The sequence below is a fragment of the Eriocheir sinensis genome, chromosome 28 (assembly GCF_024679095.1).
Source record: "Eriocheir sinensis breed Jianghai 21 chromosome 28, ASM2467909v1, whole genome shotgun sequence".
Taxonomy (NCBI): domain Eukaryota; kingdom Metazoa; phylum Arthropoda; class Malacostraca; order Decapoda; family Varunidae; genus Eriocheir; species Eriocheir sinensis.
This window is the reverse complement of record NC_066536.1, coordinates 5,515,516-5,523,697: the sequence shown is the minus strand read 5'-3', so window position 1 is coordinate 5,523,697 and position 8,182 is coordinate 5,515,516.

Here is an 8,182-nt window from a genome sequence, read left to right as displayed (position 1 = left end):
CCACCTCCGCCCCTTCCCCTCCGTCACAACTGCCCCGCCGAGCCGCTCCCTTCCGACCCGACCCACCTGCCCTGGAGCCTCGTCTAACGGAGCCGCCATAACAGTGAAGATTCAGATAAACTCCCCAGACTCCTTCAGCCCCTTACCTCACCTCATCTCATCTCATCTCACCCTTATTCTTATATTCTTCTGTGCCACCTAACATCACTGCACCCTCACTTCATTTCCATTATAACCACTTAACCTCACCTCATCTCATCTCATCTCATCTCATCTCACCCTTATTTTCATGTTCTTCTGTGCCACCTAACATCACTGCACCCTCACTTCATTTCCATTATAACCACTTCACCTCACCTCACTTCACCTCCTTTGCACATCTAACCTCATCCTCATCTCATTTCACCTCATCTCAACTCATCTAATTCCACCTCCCCTTACCTCACCTCAGCACATCTCACCTTACCTCACCTCATCTCAGCATATCTCACCTCACTTCCTCCTCACCTCATCTCTGTTATACCCACCTCACCTCGCCTCACCTCACCTCAACAAATCTCACCTCCATTCTAACGTCAATGCTCCACCTAACATCACGTCTATACCTAAGTTACTTCACCTCACCTCATCTCACCTATACTTACTGTCTCTGTGTGTGTGTGTGTGTGTGTGTGTGTGTGTGTGTGTGTGTGTGTGTGTGTGTTATGGTGGTCGTGGTACTCAATTATAATATTCCTGTAAAATGAAAAAAAAAAAGGATTTGGTAATGTTCTCTAAAATGTCGATCCATTAACAGCGTGCGTGAGTGATTTGAGAAAGCTTCGCCGTTTTTTGTGTCCATTACTCTCTCTCTCTCTCTCTCTCTCTCTCTCTCTCTCTCTCTCTCTCTCTCTCTCTCTCCTCCCCCCCCAACACCCTGGCCAGCGTCATCAGGGCAGCCAAAGACGCACCTCCCTCCCCCCGTCACACACCAGGGGCGAGGCGTCGGTGTCCCTGGGCCGCGTGAGGGACGGCCGATTATAAAGGATAAGCTCGCGCCGCTGAGGGTGGAGGGGCGGCGACTCATCCCTCATGACCCTACATCGGCACACACGCTCCCTCGCACCCTCGCCGCCTCGCACCCTCGCTCCCTCTTACCCCTGCGAGGAAGCGAGGCGAGGCGAAGCGAGTCAGGCCAAGGGGTACAAGAAGAGTTGTAGGTAGGTTAAAGGTAAAGTTGTGGGCAGACGCTAAAGCTGCGCGTGGCCTCGGTGCTCATCTCCGTCGCGGCGGGTAAGAGCTCATGCATTACCATGGGACACACGGTCAGTTCGACATCCCGGTTACCAGTTTACTCGTACTTTCCCCATATTCGCGGATCCTCTCCTCCTTTCTGTTTCCCCCTTACTTTCTTCATTTTTCTCCATCTATCTTTATATATATAAAAAAAAAAAAAAATTCTATGTACTTTTTCTCTCCTCTCTCTGAAGTCGTAGGGCAAGACACAAAAGAATAAGAAAAGGGGGACTACTTTATCTTTCTTTTACTGTAAACGAGGCGAGCCGCGGGCAACACAAATTAACAAAAAAAGGAGGCCGCAACGCGCTGCTCGTATAAAAAGTAGGCAGAAAAAAGAAGTGCACACAAAGGACCGGAGAGAAAAATCCTGGTTATAACATTGAGAGATAGGAAACGAGCACCCTGGATTAGGGAACAAAGGCTGAAAATAACCTAATGACGGCTAAGAATAAGAAATGGACGGGGCAGGTCAGAGCGTGCGGTAAACTGATTGCAGATGGACCACAAAAGTAAGAGTGGCAACCCAGAAATTGTATAAATCAAGGCAGACAAAGAGCCAAGGGGGAAAGATGAGATTAGAGCATTTGTTGGAGCAGGATGGAGTACGTTGTCATCAGAGAGCGTACGTAAACGAATAACGTATAAATAATGAAAAATAAAAGAAAAAGAAGAGGAAGGAAGCATCAAGTGACGCTATAAGAAAAAGATAACCAACACTGCAAACACTACAAGGGAAGTGAGAAGGTGTGCGACTTAAAGAGGAGAGCAACATAAAGGTATTGTAACATGCTTGCACTCGTTAATAATATGAACATTGCAAACATTTATTGGTTATTAACTAGACTATTTTTCAATGATAGAGATTATAGAAGATTGAAAATACAAACTTTAAATCAGTAATGCGTGGTATTTTATGAGCTTGTAATCGCTATTCTCTACGAGCAGCTCATTGGCAGTGAAATGGCGAGCTTATGTTCTGCTTCATCAACACATCCTGCAGCCGGCGGCGCATGTAGGGTTGGCGATGGCCTTGAGGCGCCCGGCGGGGGAAGTCGGCGCTGCAAAGTCTAGTCACATTCGGTTCTTTTCTTTTTTTTCGAACAGTTTCATTATGAAGTCAATGTCTGGAGCTTCCGGTGATACTGCATTGTTTTTTAGCTAGAAGTGTACTTGAATCCTAAATGCAAGAGCAACGAGAGAGGCATAACGAGTGTTCTTCGGCGACTCGATCAGCTGTACTTGATTGCTACCACCTGGGGAACCTGAGACAGCATTGCAGTTATAAAGAACACAACAAACCGATCTTTCTACGCGTATGATATGGCAAACACGAGACACCAAGATGACAATAATGCATTAATTCATCACATAAAAAAACAGTAGTTCACGTATGATCTGGCAAACACGAGACACCAAGATGACAGTTATGCATTAATTCATCACATCAAAACCCCAGGAGTTCACGTATGATCTGGCAAACACGAGACACCAAGATGACAGTAACGCATTAATTCATCACATAAAACCCCAGGAGTTCACTATGATCTGGTAAACACTATACAGCAGGACTACAGTATTTGCTAACTCATCACATAAAGAACACAGGACACCGGTCTCCCTACGCGTATGACCTGGTAAACACTAGACAGCGGGGCGACACTGACTCATCATGTTGGTATTATAAGACACTTCGCTTCTCACATCAGCTATTTATAAAGGCCAATGAGGGGGCCAGTCGGTTTCTAATGAGTGTTTCTTAAGGTTCACGGTACAGCAAAAGGGTCACACTACCACCAGGGTCATAAAACTACTCCTGGAAATGCCCACAACTCCTTCGAAAGCCTTGTCAAATATGTGTTCTTGGGCGGCGAAATGTCTTATGATACGACGATCCCGCTTGCCTCTCGTCCGTAGTGCACTGTGGAAGACTTGCCGTTTGCTCTGATTCTCGTTGCGTTGGTTGATCCCCAGGAGCGAGGGTACAGCGGCGTCTTTATTCCAGTGTTTTCTTTGTTGACATTCCTTGGAGTAGGAATCTTCCAGCCTTTCGGGCGAGGAACATCTTATTCTAGTCAATCAAAATAAGTATGGTGATGATGAGGTGGATGATGATGAGGATAATAATAATTGCAGTCATCATTATTATTATTATTTTTTTTTTTTTTACGTCGCGGCCTATTGCGCCGGTAGGCTTCTTCCCGGTGGATCCTGATGGTCGGTCCAAGGCTTCTTCCCGTGGGGCCTGATGGTCGGCCCAGCCCGTTCTGGCGCAAGCGAATATTTATAGTGGCGCCATCTTGCATTGGCTCATACTGCCCTCCCGGAGCTCATCTTTAATCCTAGAATCTAGAGTCCGGGTTGATAGGTGGTCTTCTGGACAGCATGTGGGTAGTTTTAAGCCACTCGGCGGCGGCTGAAAAATCCCAGCTTGGTGGCACCGGTCGGGGATTGAACTCGCGTCCTCCTGAACGCGGGGCCGTCTCGCTATCCGTTCAGCCACCGTGGGTATTATTTTCATGACTATTTTTTTATCCACCTCATCTCCATCCTTCTAACCTCTCTAACTCCTTCCCCCTTCCTTCCCTTCTCCTTCCCCCCCCCCCCCGCTCCCCCCCGGCCTCCCACCTGAGCAATTACGACATAAGCAGGTGCGCAATTTTACGTATGATACCGAGTGCCGAAGAGCAATTTCCTTCCCATGTTATCAAGCCTTGACTAGCGGGGGTATGGGGGAGCTGGGGGGGGCGAGGTAGTGTGGCAGGGAAGGCTTGTACCGTGGGCGTAATATACCTGGTGTGAGGCTAATGAGGTGACAGGATTGGGATGGGAGGTTCGGGGTTATCTGCCAGGTACGTGAATGGGGGAAGGGGGAGAAGGAGGGATGTGGGTGGAAGGGGGGTGAGGGAGGGGAGGGGAGGGTCACATTGTTGCCATAACTTAATATATCGAGGCATCTCCGCGGCTCCCACACGCAGGCATATCTCGCATGTCTGGCAGTGTTGTTTTGGGGGGCGAGGGCAGGGGAGGGTTGAGGGGGTGACGCAGGTGTTGGGAGTGGGAAGAGGTTGTTTGGGGGTGGGATGGGGTTATGTGAAGGTGGGAAGGGGTTATCCGAAGGTAGAAAGTGGTTGCCTGAGGGTTAGGAAAGGTTATGTATAGGAGGAAGGGCTGCTTGGGTTGTCTGAGAGAATTGGTAGGAACATTGGTTGAGGTTGAGTGGTTGATGGTGGTGAAAGCGGTAAAGGAAAGGTGCAGGGAAGGGTGACTGCAATGGTGGTGGAAGGGCGATGGATTGAATGATACACAGGTGGGACTAATAATGACAAAAAAAAAAGAGACAACAACATGTAAAGGGTGAGTTTGAATCATGGAAGACGATTGAAACAGAGGAGAGTGGAGTGGAGAGAGTGGCAGCGGAGGGGGAAAGGCATGGAGAGGTGTGAATGTATTAATGGTGGAGGGGTAACAGGGGATGAAACTGCATGGTGGAAAGAGAAACGGAGAGGGATGATGGGAGACACTGGAGGTGGAGTGGTTTTGGAATGAGAGGAGTGAGTGGAGTGTGGGGTGAGAGAAGCCAGCCATGTATTGCGTTGTGTGTGTGTGTGTGTGTGTGTGTGTGTGTGTGTGTGTGTGTTATTCCCGTCATGTTCCTGCGTCCAGCTAAATGGCCCGTATCGCGTTAACTTTGCCCAGCCAGCCGCCTCGTCTGTCTGTTTGCGTCATACATCTGCATCTCATTTTGTTCGTCCTTTGCGTCTTAGTTTTCCTGCGTTACTTTTCTCTTTCTTCGTCGCGCTATGTATGTTCTGCGTCATTACGTTCAGCGTGACAATAACTTGTTCCGTGTCACACTGCGGTGCTCTGTGTCTCAAAATGTTCACTGTCGTCATCGTTCTGCGTCGCTTTACGAGGTTCTGCGTCATCACACTCACGACCGTCATGGATCTGCGTCGCGTTATAAAGTTCTGCGTCGCCATGTTCGCCGCCGTCATGGTGCTGCGTCGCGTTATAAAGTTCTGCGTCGCCATGTTCGCCGTCGTCATGGTTCTGCGTCGCGTTATAAAGTTCTGCGTCACCATGTTCGCCGCCGTCATGGTTTTGCATCGCGTTATAAAGTTCTGCGTCACACTGTTCGCTGCCATCATATTACTGGGCGACATTACACTTTGTTCTCCGTCAACACCTTCCTTGCCATCATATTTCTGCGTTGCGTTACACTGTTCTTCGTTACCGTGTTCACCGCCATCATGTGTCTGCGCTTTGCATGAATCTTTGTATCTCACTAGCAAAAGGCTGCACACTCTAATAGCACACATGGGATGCAAATAAATAGAAACAGAAAACGTAGGCCTACCTCCCTCACTTGATTCTACTTTGCTGAGGACACACAGTACAAAGGCTCCTGCTTGCTCAGCGGCAGACGATGCTCCCAATGTGCCACCACGTGATGACAACATTGGTGGGTTCCTTCCTCCCTGTTAGGAAAATCTCTGCCTCCGTAATCCATGCAGGTCGCTGGAAATATAGTCAAGTACCGTGCTGGCGTCAGGTCATAGACAGGAAAAGTGTTCCGCTCTAAACAAACAAAGGAAAGCATAGACAAAATTGTTCAGTACTCTATATTGTTGTATATACTTTCCACAACATTTAAACTTGATGCTGGGTATACACTTACTAAAGTAGCATTATTATAACAACGTGGTCATTATCTCAAGTATATTTCTGGCGTGCTGGAAGAACATCGTAAGCTGGTTTCCCTGCTGACCGGTTCCATAATTTGATCTCTAATTTGGTGAGTGGAACGTGCAAGGGAGGAGCTCGACGCCCTCCAGTGCCCGGCAGTGAGGAGTGTCTCGTTCCTGGCGCCTGTCATCCCGCTGGCCAAGGTAATGAACCGTCTGCATCAAGCTGCTTTGATGCGTGATTCTGGCCTGCTTCATGCAATTTCGTTCTTCTCCTTATTATTATCATGTCTGCACTTTTTCTTAATCTTATTAGTGTTATTATTACTAGTGTTATTATTAGCATTACTCTTATTTCATCGTCGTCAGTAGCTGTTGCTGTTACACATATCTCAGTTGTTTCAGTTGGTGTCGTAGTCGTAGCAGTCGACCCCAGGCCCTCTTCAGCCGCGCGTCGTGGCGGACTTGCAGCTTCGTGTCTACAGCATCGGTCCCCCCTTCCCGCCCATGTGTCGTCCGTGGCGTGGGGAGGGAGAGGAGAGGTGAGTGGCAGGTGTTTTGCTGCTTATTTCTAGGGCAGCGAGGAGAAACTTGTGCGTGCTGGTGAACCTGTCTGGCCACGGAGTTCCTGGAGGCCTTGTATTGCCTCTAAGGCCGCCACGAATGCCGCTCTTGGCGCAGGAACGCTCGTAAAGCCCTGAAGTGCCTGACAGTAGCGGCGAGAACCTCCGCCGCCGCCACCAGCCGGGCGTGACCAAACTCGTCCGGGGTCAGGGGAGCATGTAAGTTGGAAAGGAGGTCCTGGTGTCCGCTGAGCCTCCCACTTCCCACCGCGGCAACGTCCTCGCGAGACCTACGCACCGTGACGAGGCCCAGAGAGGTGGAGAGGCGCGTCTGGAGGAGATAATAGACTTCCCTCCGCCGCCCTGCAATCCCTAGCCTCCTTCCACACCTCAAGAACACCTGGGGGAGGCTTGCATAGTAAAACATTGCCTCCTTCTTCACTTCGTCCCCTCGCCAAACAAATCCACTAGTGCCGCCATGTGTGTATTTAGGAGAGCGCAGTGTTTCCTCCTCCAGGGAAAAAAGTTGTCGGGATTGGACCGGTGAACAAGGTTATTAACTTTGAAGAACTGATGTTAACTTTTCTAGGTAGTCGTGTTTCGTGTTTTACTCCCGAGCCACATATGTTGGTATTTATCCATTATTATACTCTCTCTCTCTCTCTCTCTCTCTCTCTCTCTCTCTCTCTCTCTCTCTCTCTCTCTCTCTCTCTCTCTCTCTCACACACACACACACACACACACACACACACACGGCCCGGTAGCTCAGTGGATAGAGCGTCTGCCTCACAACCAGAAGGACCGGGGTTCGATTCCCAGGCCGGGTGAATATAAGTTGGGTTTATCTTCTTTCACGTGCAGCCCCTGTTCACCTAGCAGTGAGTAGGTACGCGACGTCAGGCAAGGAGTTGTGACCTCGTTGTCGCGGTGTGTTGTGTGTGAGTGGTCTCAGTCCTACCCAAAGAGCTCTGTGCTCTTCCGTAGGGGAACGGCTGGCTGTCTCGAGAGAGATCCGCAGCAGACCAAGAGTTGAATTACACACACACTCATACATACACGCACACAAACTTAGATTCATACACACGTATCCCTTTATACACAACAGAATGTAAGCAGCTACTAATAATTCTATCGCCCCACATTCTGATAAGCCTTCTACTAAGGACCTCGAAGAAATTATGTGTGTGTGGTAAAGTGCATATTGATTTTCGATGATATAAAGTGTGTGTGTGTGTGTGTGTGTGTGTGTGTGTGTGTGTGTGTGTTATGATGGTCGTGGTCGCCTAGTGTTAGTATTTGGATTTTGTCCATTTCGAATTTCAAATCAGTTACGAAATTGTGGCTTCGATAATTTAAATACCGCGAGACCGTTTCAACACACGCGGCCAGTTTTATCAGGACCCGCGACGGATGCTTAGAATGCCAGGCCGAGAGAGAGAGAGAGAGAGAGAGAGAGAGAGAGAGAGAGAGAGAGAGAGAGAGAGAGAGAGAGAGAGAGAGAGAGAGAGAGAGAGAGAGAGAGAGAGATAGAGAGAGATAGAGAGAGAGAGAGAGAGAGAGAGAGAGAGAGAGAGAGAGAGAGAGAGAGAGAGAGAGAGAGAGAGAGAGAGAGAGAGAGAGAGAGAGAGAGAGAGAGAGAGAGAGAGAGAGAGAGAG